Raw genomic sequence first — 13,303 nt, forward strand, 5'->3', positions numbered from 1 at the left:
ATGATCTATATTGCAAATTTGGTGTGGGCCCTATCTCTTATAACGAGGTATGGATCCACTACACAGAGAAAGATGGTGTCCTTAGTTGGCCACTGCATGGTAGTTTCGAACCTCAAGTTCTTGATAATTTAGAAACGAAATTATTCAAGAAGAAAGCCCGGCCGGCAATGTTTGATTCTTTCCGTTATTGGCGAAAAGAATCTAAACAGAGAGAAATTAAAAAGTTGAAGAAAGAACAGAAAGAGCAAGAGTTGACTTTAGAACAGTCTGCTAAGCAGCTGCAACTCAACGAGTCTGAGAAGGCAATGGAGGTGGCCAATAGAGAGCGTAATTTAGCGATAGACAAGTGCTATCCTGCTTTGCCATCGAGCACAGCTAAGATAGTAGAGGACCCTGAAAAGGATCCCCTGTTGTCTTACTTGTTACGATCACCCCCACCGTATGCACAGGGTGCTACGGCTCCACCTATACCGAATGTTCAAGTACCGGTTGCTGGACAACCTGGTGTTGCTGCTCCTCTGAATCAAGTTCCTGTACCTCCTGTGGTCAATATTAATGTTCCTTCGGCACCCCCTCTTTCAGGGTTGCCGGCTTCTTTACCTATACCTGTATCGCTCACACCTGCTAGTTCACAAGCTGTTTTGCCCGCTACTCCTACTGTTCCTGATCTATCTGTCCCAACTGCTACTCTATTTACTGCTTCTGCTAATATTATGACTCCACTTTCTGTTCGTCGAAGAATCACTGATTCTGTCTCTAATATTCTATCTCCCTTCTATAAAACTCTGATTAAGACTCCTACCTCTGACTCTGTGCAGAGACGTAGTCAGCTTCCCAGTACTGAAGAAAGAGGGATATTAGATTCCACTGCTCTTAGATGGATTTCGAAAGTTGGAAGATATAATGTACAAGATGTATTAGATACATTTATGCAATGGAATGAACCGACACATGTGTTTGATGAAATGTGCTTCCTTCTACGTGAGGAATTGAAGGAGGATGACCCTGAATCAAATCTAGAAGAATTAATTAATGTTCAGAAAGAGTTTGCTGCAGGTATGATAGTTGGACAAAATATAAAAGAAGCGATGGAACTGGTTTTAAGTTATAGGAATGACCCATCCCTTCGTTCTCCGAGGGAGTCAGAGAAACATAGTACGAGACAAAATCGTCAATATCCAATGAGAGAGGTTCCACCAATTTGGCGTGAAGCTGTGCAAGCTAATGTAAACCTTGGTATTGCAGCCGCTCCGGCCCAATTCCAGAGAGTATGGATACATATTCCATGGAAGCGAGCTGAAGTATTAGCAGTGAAACAGGCCTTGCCAGATCCGCGTAAAAATCCTGCAGGGTACTACAAAGAGTTGGCTCAGACAGTTGACGCTTGTGTATTAAATCTAGCTGACATAGATCTGCTATTTGGTAATGTAGTACCGCAACCAATTTGGGCTAAAATACGGAAAGAGAATCATCCAGTTGCCCTAGGTGGTGATTGGGCAGCTATAATTGCAGCGGATGGTCAAAAATAGGTGGTTCTAAACCTGAACCCTTAATTGCTAATTTGCCTGGTAGAATAATCGATTTAATGAAAACCCTAATGCCAGCATTACGCGTTAACTGGGACAAATTGTCCGCGTGCAAACAGAAGAAAGACGAAAGCGTCTCCGACTTTTTCACAAGATTCGAGGAGACTTTTGTGGATCATAGTGGTCAGGATATGAGCACAGAAGGAGGCCAGAGATTATTTGTTGATAAATTTGTGCACAATCTGTTGCCAGAACTTAGTGGTAAATTAAAAAATTCTGAAAGCGCGTGGGCTGTCTCTACGACTGCGCAAATACTTGCTACTGCCCAGTACTATGAAAATAGGGACAAAGAGGAGAAAGAAAAATCAGATAAAAAGACGAAAGAGTTAAAAACTAAAGTTCTTTTACAGCAAGCATATCCGCCTCGCACCAATCAGACCAATACACAGCAAGGGTCATATCAAAGAACGGAGTATAATTCTCAGAGGCCACAGTACCAATGGAATCAGTGTGCTTATTGCAAAATGGAAGGCCATTATAAGACTGAGTGTCCGGTACGGGCACAAAATAATACTGCGGCAGCTCAGAGAGGTCGTGGTGGTTATATGCAGAATTCTAGAGGTCGAGGAAGAGGTGCTATGCCTCCACAGACAAGTGATCGCCCTTCTAATTATTTCGAACAACGAAATGGACAATCTGCCCAACAGAATAGGTCTCAACAGTATCATGTTGAAGATTACTATGAAGCTAGTGAGGAAGTTCAGCCAAGGGAGTACTAGGACAGCCATGGACAAAGAGAGGGAGTAGTATCAGTTCCAGTAGATCAGAGTGGGCCTTATGTCGCAGTAGCAACATCAGGTATAGTCGAACCGTTTCTGTTGGATACTGGTGCAGCAAAAAGTTCTATCATACATGCGAAACTCCCTGGCGCACCTTTGTCTGGCTCAACAAACGTTTCAGTAGGTTTTTCAGGCGCCCCTGTTCACAACCCTGTTTCTGGTCCTTTGTCTATTTCTGTTGGACCCCGGCAATTGAAAGCACCCCTGATTTTGACGACAGGTTGTAATGAAAATCTGCTTGGTTTAGACTTATTAAAACGCCTATATGCGACATTGTACTGTTCTCCAGAAGGAGTACAGCTTACGTTGGGTAAAAGAATCATCTCTCCAATGTACTTGTCGATGGATGCACTCCCACCAGAGCTGCGTTCACTCCCTAATACTCTTTGGGCGACTGGTCCTAATGATGTAGGTCTTTTAGAAATTCCACCATATGTAGTAACTTTGAAAGCGAATGTAAAATTTCCACGAATTCCACAATACAGAATCTCTAGTGAAGGTGAGCGTGCGCTCCTACTGATAGTACAAGATCTGATCAAGAAAGGCGTTATAGAAGAAACTAGAGGTAATGTCTGTAATAGTCCTGTACTACCCATTCTGAAACGAACTGACCCAACAAAACCTCCAGTATATAGATTTGTAATTGATCTTAGAGAGGTTAATAAAATTGTGATTCCACAGTTTCCTGTGGTTCCAGACATTACTGCATTGTTAACGTTAATTCCTGCTACAGCGGCATGGTTTTCAGTTATCGACTTGAAAAATGCCTTTTTCAGCATTCCGATAGCCGAGGAAAGCAGAGATATCTTCGGTTTCTCTCTAGGAGGACGAAGCTTCAGGTTTAAACGCGCTCCACAAGGTTATTGTGAAAGCCCATCCATTTACAGTCAAGCATTAAAAAGCCAGTTAGACTCATTTGTACTTCCTCCTGGTTCTGCTTTAGTACAATATGTTGATGATCTTCTAGTGGCTGCCGATGACAAGGAAACTTGCAAAACAGCTACAATTTCATTATTGCGTCATTTGTCAAATTTGAATCACAAAGTGTCACCTTCAAAAATGCAATACTGTTGCCAAGAAGTGACCTACCTAGGTCATCTCAAAGGAGGGAAGGAAGTTGACCCCAGAGAGAATAAAAGCAATTACACAGATGAATGTTCCTAGCACGCAGAGAGAAGTACGTGCCTTTTTAGGTATTACCTCATATTGTAGGCAGTGGATCCCAAATTTTTCTCTTTTGGCGAAACCATTGGTAGCTTTGACTGGGAAAAATGTTCCGAGTCCAGTGCCATGGTCTGCCGAATGTCAGGAGAGTTTTTCTGAGTTACGAAATGCACTGTGTTCAGCTCCTGTATTGGGTACACCCGATTACAGTAAACCATTCACGCTCTATGTCCATGAGAGAGAAGGTTGTGCGTTGAGTGTTTTGACACAGAAATTTGGTGATAAACAACGCCCTTGTGCGTATTTTTCATCAACATTAGATCCAGTAGCTAGAGCGTTGCCTAGTTGCTTGAGAGCTACAGCCGCAGCTGCAGCCTCCATTCGACAATCTGCTGGTTTAGTAATGAACAACATGCTAGTGGTTATGGTTCCTCATGCTGTGGATACACTCATGAACCGAACCAAGACGCAGCACCTTACCAGTGCTAGATTATCAGGTTACGAACTGACACTGCTAGCGAGTCATATTCAGATCAAAAGATGCAATGTATTGAATCCAGCAACATTGTTGCCGACTAGCCAAGAGTCGAGTGATTCCGAACCACACGACTGTTGTTTCAGAACTGAGGAAGAAACAAAAGGACGAATTGATTTAAAAGACACTCCGTTATCAGATCCAGATGGCACGTTGTATGTTGATGGGTCTTGCTTCAAATTGGAGAATGGTGATGTGACTGCTGCCTATGCAGTAACGACTTTGAGCACGATTGTGGAGACTGCGAGAGTGAGTCAGAATTCTGCCCAGGCTGCAGAATTGATCGCGCTGACAAGAGCGTGCGTTTTAGCTAAGGGAAAGAGAGTGAATGTGTTCACAGATAGTCAGTACGCGTTCGGCGTGGCCCATAGTTTTGGCCGTTTGTGGAAAGAGAGAGGTTTCATTACGTCCCATGGGACTAAGATCCAACATGGTCAGCTAGTTAATGACTTGTTGGAATCTCTAACCTTGCCAACTGAAGTTGCGATTGTGAAATGCAGTGCTCATAAAGCAATCACGGATGATGTTGGTCGTGGGAATGCTTTTGCCGATGAGACTGCAAAACAGACAGCTAGAAATATGATGAGTAGAATGTATGTTGCAACGTCTGCAAGATGGATTACTGAGTCTGGAATGTGTGAGGACACAGTGGAAAGCGTGAAAGAAATTCAGAAAGAGGCGACTGAGGAGGAAAAGCGTGCATGGAAAGAGAGCACGGGTAAATTGGACTCGAGTGGGTGTTGGATTGACTTGTCGGAACAACAGCGTTGGATGTTGCCTGATGCGTATGTGCTTGCAGTAGTAACGATGGCACATGGAGCAGCGCACATCAGTTCTAAAGGGATTTGTTAGATGTTGGCTCCAGTTTGGAAGAATGATGGGATTAGTAAGTGTGCAGAGAGAGTGGTGAGAAATTGTATGGTATGCTTGATGCATAATCCTGGCAAGGGAATCCCCACACCTGCAGGTCATTTCGCTCCCCCTTCCTGCCCCTTTGAAGTGATCCAGCTAGACTTCATTCACATGGATCGTTGTAATAATCTAAAGTACGTCCTAGTGGTAGTTTGTGCGTTCTCCAGATGGATCGAAGCATACCCACTGAAGGACAATACTGCTTTGTCCACTGCCAAGATCCTTCTTAAAGAATACTTCCCCAGATTCGGAATGCCACGGATTGTATGGTCAGATAACGGAAGTGAGTTCGTAGGGAAAGTTATGCAGAGTGTGTGTGCCGGCCTAGGGATTAGACAAAAGTTTCACAGTGCGAATCATCCCCAGTCCGCGGGTTTAGTTGAGGGTTACAATGGCACCCTTAAACTGAAACTTGCTAAGATACAAGCATCCACGGGTTTGCCCTGGCCAGATGCACTGCCTTTGGCTTTGTTATCAACAAGAGCAACTGTACATTCTAGAGTAGGGCTTAGTCCATATGAAATAATTTTTGGTCGTCCTGCAAATGTTTGGGGGGTACCTAGACCGAAAGAATTTAAGCAGCTGGAATACCCAATGTTAATTGATTATCTTTTCGACTTGACTGCTAAATTGAGCCTTATTCACCAACAGGTTTTCGATGCATTGCCAAAGCCACCGGAGAGTCCAGGTCATCAGCTGAAACCTGGGGATCAAGTAGTCATTAGAAATTTTGCAAGAACGAAAAATCTTCAGCCCAGATTCGTTGGCCCTTTCCAAGTCCTATTGGCGACGAGAACTGCTATTCGTGTGGCCGGACGGAAGAATTGGATCCATACGACACACGTCAAACGTGTGCCTCTGCCACTTCCTTACGACAACTGGGTAAAGAAAGGAATCAGTGCCTCTGAAGCAGAACAAATACCCAGGTTCATCCCTTTCAGTGATGCAGAACTGATCACTGATACATCAAACTCTGACTCTCCTCCTGAAACTGCTCTTTTGAACCCTGAACATTTGCCATCTGCACCAAAAGAACATTTGCCATCTGCGAACGTGAACATTGCAACGTCGGCTGAAAATACATTGTTTCCAGATCAGACAGCTCCTGCAAAACTGAGATACAACTTGCGACCTCGCAATATGGACAAATAAAGCAGGAAACTGCCTATTTTCAGATTTGAATTTTCTATACATTGCCTCCAGCCAGGAAGTTTGCTATTATTTTGTTGTTTTAAATTTTGCCTTGCCGTCTGGGTAGCCGTAGGGTCGTGGCTGTGTGCTTAGTTGAATCTGCGGGGGTCAGACACAAGGTCGATCTTTCTGTTAGTTCTGGGAACTCCCAGGGCTGATAGAGGCATTTTCATCTACGTACACATCATCAGTGGTCACGAGCGGATTGTAGAAGATGGAGCTTCCTGAGCTGCAACGAAAGAATGTAATTTATGTGCGCAGAAATAGACTGTACAGAATACTTCACAGCAAATGCTTTCTAATGCAATGTGCAGTAACATTTTTAATTGTTTTGATAACGTTGGTGGGTGGAATCATCTTTGGTGTACATTTGATTTTTATGCCGGTAACTACAGTACCTCCCCTTGATCCTACTACTTCTACGGTTTCTTCTATGCATTCTTTTCACTCATTTCCTGAACACGAACAAGCTCGACGCTCAGAATTTATTAACAATACATTTGTACAGCTCTTGCATCAACACCAACTGGTAGTTAATACTACAGACTGCTGGGTGTGTGGCTTGATACCTCACACTATGGATAAAGGCATTCCCTATCTAGTTTTGCCTTTTAGCTATAATGGATCATTTCAGGCCTTTCAGACCATTTTTTCCTATGCCCTTGAGACCTATCCCCCGCGTCCACCACGGTCCACTAAATACAACTCAGCCAACAAAGCTTTAGTCCAGGGAATTATTGACATGATTAAAGACGTCAATAATACTCCATCTTACCCTAGAGATGAATTACGGGTGTATTTGAGTTGGAACTCTACAGAGTATCGCCTTAGTTTGGGAGAAAGCAAGCGTAAAAGCTCCACTTCAGTCTGGGTCGTGCCTCACCGAGGTCAGGTCTGTTTACAAGGAAATGGGAGAAATCTGAGAGCTCAGCTAGGGAGGAGTGAGTGCGTTGAGACTTACGTATTTCCGTCTAACTCCTCCCCTGCCTTCCTTACTGCTAGGGGTACTTACTTCATCTGTCAAGACAGAGCGTATACATGGCTGCCTGCTGACTTCTCAGGTTCATGTTATATTGCTCGATTGTTACCTCTGACATACACTGCTTCTTCTGATTATCACAAGACCAGAGTAGCAAGAGGTGTCTTCAGCAAGGAAGATACCGCTGGTCAGGAAGCTGGAGACTTCTTCAAAGGTTTCCTTCCGTTTTGGGGGCCTATGGCCAATAGTAGAAATCTACGTCAACTAACACGGGTAGTTGAATCTACTATTACAGAAACTGCTGGTGCCCTCAGTAACTTGACAGCTGAGCTTCAGGCGGATCGTCTCATGACGTTGCAGAACCGTATGGTTCTAGACGTAATACTTGCAGATCGAGGTGGGGTATGCAGAATGATCCAATCGAGCTGCTGTGTTTTTATTCCCAATAATGCTCCAACCGTCTATGAAGCGATCTCTAAGCTACACAAGATTTCCGACTCTATACACGTAGACAAGGGAAACTGGTCCTTCATGGAGTGGTTTTGGACTCTGGTATCAGCGTGGGGATGGAAGGTTCTGATGGTCATTGGTGTCATCCTAGTATTTCTGTTCTCATGCTGCCTTATTATCCAATGTGGTCCCGCTTTGTGTAGTCTCTGTGCTGCAACCTGTTTCAGAAAACCACCTGCATTAGGAGAAAAGGCACGAGACAGAATGATGATGCAACAACATGTCACTGACCTAATGAGCATAGAGTTAGATTCAGACATAGACTGAGTAATTGCCTATGTAAGGGCAAAAGGAGGGTCTGAGGTTCCGTGACGATTTTAACCCGTGTTTGTAACATTGTCGCAAATGCATAATTTTGGTATCAGTGAACCGCAAATGATCCATTTAGTATATCCTGGTGTTTTCGCTATGCTACGAGCAAGAGCACTCCTGTTACAAACACATTTCTGTTCTACCCGTGGCATCCATTTTAGAACAAGGAAGCCATTTTGTATTCCTTACCCTCACATAGTCAATGGACACGCAATGACCTCTTTTCACTTAAGGACACGTAGGCTTTAGCCGGCAATTCACCTTGCTAGTGACACGTGCACCTTAGGCCAGCAACGCTGTGGCAGCATGACTCGGCAAGAGCTGCCTCCCCAGCCTGAGGCCAGTCCTGCTATACTGGTTCCCGTGTTCGTTGGCCTGATCATGATTAGGCGGCCGAAGCTGGTAACCGTGCCCATTTACGACCCACAAACATCTCTTATCCTACTTTTCTATCTTCTGCACCTGGCTCTGCTCCTTTCCTTCTGGGCCTTTATTAGGGGGAGGTAACGAAATTTACGATGAGGCGGTCCGGGTCTTGAATGAAAAGTTGACATGGGATTATGATGGAATAGTGGGAACCCCTCGTTCGTAATGTTTTGACATCAGATATTGTTGACGATTCCTGTGCAACGCCAAATATTTATTGTTTAAGATACAAAGGTTTTGGAATGTGCTAACATGTAAAGAATTTGCCTGAAGCCCAATATTCAGTATATAAGGAGCAACCCTCTTTGTACAAATTGAACAGGCTCCTAGATACTGCCCATGTGTAGTTTCTGTGTCTTCTGTGTCCCTGCAGTAATAATCCTTTGGTCTTTGACGCCACCATCGAGAAGCCCGTGTTTCTGTTTGTTTGTGCACCGAGGCAGGTTGAACTCCGGGGTCTTCGGGTGTTATCCCTGACACCTCTGGACGGAACCAAAAAGTCCAGAACTCCAGTACCTACTCTAATGTAAAGAGATGTGCTCGAACTTTCTTTTGGTTGTGACCGGGAGGGCGACAGCGTAGAACATACCCTTTGGTGGACCAATGCGTTACCTGGTAAGCAGGCTAGGATTGATGATAGCTGGAAGTTGATCTTGAACTTCTTTGTGTAGCAGATGAGGAACTCTTCTCTGGCCTGTACAAAAAGCCAGGATTCGACGTTTGGTTGAGCTGCTCCACCATGAAAGAGAAACATCTTTGTTTTGGTTTGGTTTGATGTATGCATGAGTATATATAAGTAGTGTATATAAGTTCAAGGCAAGACTCCACTTGTGTATGTCACTGACATATTTAGTTTGGGCTGTGAGATGTTGATGCTTTGATCAAAGCCTATACATAAAATATAGGTGGGGGAAGTGTAGTGCTTTGGGGATCTGATAGGTTACTAAGAGTAGGGGATACACATGGATGCCTTCACCATGTCAAACTGCTATCTCCCTGATGGAACAAAGAAACCCATTTGAGGATTGTCTGAGAGAGCAAGGAGGGCTAGCAAGCAAACAGCTTATCTGTCAGTGATCGGTAGAGCATCCTTGACTTCCTAGTGGAGTGTCTGTGCTGCGCTGAGAGCAGAACCCTGATTTGTACCCCTGTATCAGGTGGGACTAGTTCACATTTTCTTGCAGCTGCAGCACAATTATTATTTGTAGGATTTTGAGGGCTACTTAGATTTGAAGGATACATCTAACAGGCCCAATGAGCCTGGTACCGCTAGCACATTGAGGCCTGAGAACCAATCATTCTCTTAAGAGTGATCTCCAATTTTAGATTGTAACACAGTCCAAAATAGACATTACCCAAGACTCATCTCACAGCTGCTGGGTTTGTTCCTTAAAATACGGTGTTCTCTCAGACAGAAGGTTGCACAGCTGGTGCCCACTATTAGCGTGGGACTAGATATCATCTTATGTCAAGTTATTTTATTGACCTCCACCAGTAGTCCAGGAGGTCAGACATTGATATGTCCTAGGACCTGACTATGGACTTTGGTGTCATCCAGGGAAACTCAACAAGCCTTCTCTCTAGAGCCCTTCTTCCTTTAGGGCCACCAGTGACAACAAATAATGTCAAGGTAGGAATTGTGTCACAGCCATGCCTTCTGCTTTCTGTGTCTCCCCTGCTGCACTTGATGCAAATCAACATACAAGACATTGGGCTCTCAACAACAGGAACAAAATAATGGCAATACATAGCGACTTGGCAGATGCGAAGGTAGAGAGCAGGATAGACATAGAGGAGGCTTTTGAAGACTTTTTTCAAGCACTGTATAATGAGGATTAAACACCCTCAGTTTATGTGGTAGATTCAAACTTGAGGAAATCAAAGTTACCAATCTTGGGGGATGGGCTTAGTGAAGCATTGAATGTGGAAATTACTTGCGAAGAAGTATTAGATGTTTTAAAAAATCCAAAAAAGGGAAAGCTGCAGGCCCAAATGCCATCCCAATGGAATTATATGTCGCCTTAAGAGAAACGTTAATTCCAAGATTAACGGACTTCTTTAATAATATTTACTTCGAAGGCCTTAAACTTCCTAATTCCTGGAATGATGCCACCATTAGCCTAATCTTAAAATCAGGAAAAGACCCCCTCAGATGTGAGTCATACAGGCACATATCACTCCTAAATTGTGATTATAAAATGTCTATGCAAATACTAGCTTTACGGATAGGAAACATCACTGGTAAACTCATACATACTGATCAAAAAGGGTTCATAAGAAGGAGACAACTACATGATCTCACCCATCAACTAATCCAAGTTATAAATATAGCTACTGAAGTAAAGCTACCACTAGCAGTTCTAACCTTCAATGCTGCTAAAGCATTGGATCGTGTAAATTGGGTATACTTGCAGGAAGCTATAAAACATTACGGTTTAGGAGGGAACTTTGTAAGTGCAATAAGAAATATACTGCAAAAGTACTTAGAAATGGTAGCTTATCAAAACAAATTCAGATTAGAAGAGGGACGAGGCAGGGTTGCCCCTTGTCTCCTCACCTTTTTAATTTGCATATAGAACCGCTGGCCAATATGATAAGGAGATCCGAGGAAATTACCACATTTCAATTCAATGGTTGGGTGAATAAAGTGGCAATGTATGCTGATGATTTATTGGTTTACACAAGTGATCTTAATAAGACCCTCCCCTTTATAACGAAGTTGTTAGCTGATTTTAGAGAAATCTCGGGCTATCAAGTAAACATACAGAAAACAGAAATAATGCACTGGAATGTAGAAACAACCAATAGTGGAATCAAAAAATAGAATTAAGTATTTGGAAATAGAGGTCTTGAAACATTGATGAAATTGTTCAGATAAATACAAAAATTAATGAAATAAGTAAACTATTAAAAGCATGGAGTTGCCTATCTCTGTCCTTTCTGGGGCGTTCAAGCGTAATAAAAATTTCTATTTTACCAAAGTTTACTTTCTTATTTAACGCTATACCTTTAGAATTTAAGACCCCATGGCTAAAAAAGATACAAGTGAACATATTGGTTTTATCTGGGCCTTAAAAGGAGTGAGAATAGCATGGAGAAAACTCTGCCAGAGGAAATAGTGAGGGGTATTGCAAACCCAGACCTACTTTCTTACTATAGGGCCTTTCAATTTAAACATATAAGAAACCTTTTTAGACTTCATGCCGACTATCCTTCTTACTGGAAAGCTGTAACAGAGGAAGATCATTGTTTATGTAAGTTCGGACAACCAAAATACTTTAAGAAGATTAAAAATGAAAGTACTTAACACAGCATACAAGTTATGGTATGAAATCAGAAGATTATGTAAGATCCTGTACTTCAGCCGGTTAGAACTTATTTAGAGGTCTCCAGGAACCACAGAGTGTCTAAAAGACTCATTAGCAACTACACTGAGGGAAGCAGGAATAACAAGATGGGGACAATTGATTGACGTTTGCTCACTAATAAGATGGAATTTATTATTTGAAGCAACCCAGGGTAAGATCTCCAGGTTCAAATACTATCAGTTACTGAGTTGGTAAAAAAAACGGGAAAAAAGTTTAGAAACTACAGGAAAACTGGAGAATGAACTTTTAAGTGGCGTATGGAAAAAAGAAATATCGAAATGGTACTGGCATTTGATACAAACAACAGGCGACAAATTTACATTTTCAGATGAAGTATGGAGGAAGACCTTCCCAGCTCAAAACTTGCAACATCTCTGGCAAGTATCCTGCACTCTTCTATGGCAAACAATAGTTTCTACACCTCTTAGGAAAAACCATCTTTTTACCTTACATAGGTTATACTGGACACCGGAAAGACTCTCCAAAATGAATAACCAGGTGGTAAGGAAATGCCCAAAATGTGGGGATCCCAAGGCAAACAATATCCATATGTTTTACCAGTGTCCATAACTGGGATTCTTCTGGGAAAAAGTGGGTAAGTTTATTGATATAGTCTTAGAAACAAATATCGAGGTAAGCCCACTAATTGTTATTTTTGGACAGTAATATTTCTACTACTGTATTAAGTAAAAAGCAAAAATGTTTATTATTTACTTTAATTATATTAGCTACGAATGACATATGCTTGAATTGGATTCTTACCACTTCTCCTAGGGTGATAGAGTGGATTGGCTAAGTAAGATAGGTTAGATTTCAGGACAAGCTAAGAGGGAACAGAAATAAAACCAGGTTTTGGGATTTATGGGACACAAATATGAGGTAGGGTAGGGAGGAATGTGCAATGATCTTCCAGATTCGAATGGTTGGCTTGGGGGTTCCGTGACCGACATTCAAATGAATCTAAGGGTTTGAAGACATAACCCACTCTTTGGCACTATATCAAAGGGCGGTCTCCATCCATATCGAACGGAAACACAACAAGGGATCTTGTCTAACATAACCATAAAAATTGCATAAATGAGGACAAAAAAAAAGACATTGGGCTCTCATGTGTGTACAGCTGGCAAGCATCTTAATGTGTCAGACTATTTTACCTGAAGACTACAGATGCCAATGCTGCATGGGGGAGACAATATTTAATGGCTGAGGTAAGAGGCAAATATTATACATGAAAAAAAGCCCAGTGTTTCTTTTTTTTTCATCTCCAGAATCTAGACAGTATATTCGTGAACATTCAGAAGAATGAAGCATCATTACAAACCTTGTTGGAATTTAGAAAATCCACATTAAAAGAACAAATAAAGTTATTTTATCTTACTTTAAATGTAATGATCAGAACAAGCCCTGGAGCAGCGTATAGCACCCTCAGCAAAAGCTTGTTATACACCAATGGTATCCATACAGAAAGAAATTATAAAATTGAATAATATTGAAAAAGAACATTGAGGACAATATCTGTAGGGAACTAACAGCCTGATTCA

Source organism: Lissotriton helveticus, chromosome 3_1 (assembly GCF_964261635.1).
Source record: "Lissotriton helveticus chromosome 3_1, aLisHel1.1, whole genome shotgun sequence".
Taxonomy (NCBI): Eukaryota; Metazoa; Chordata; class Amphibia; order Caudata; family Salamandridae; genus Lissotriton; species Lissotriton helveticus.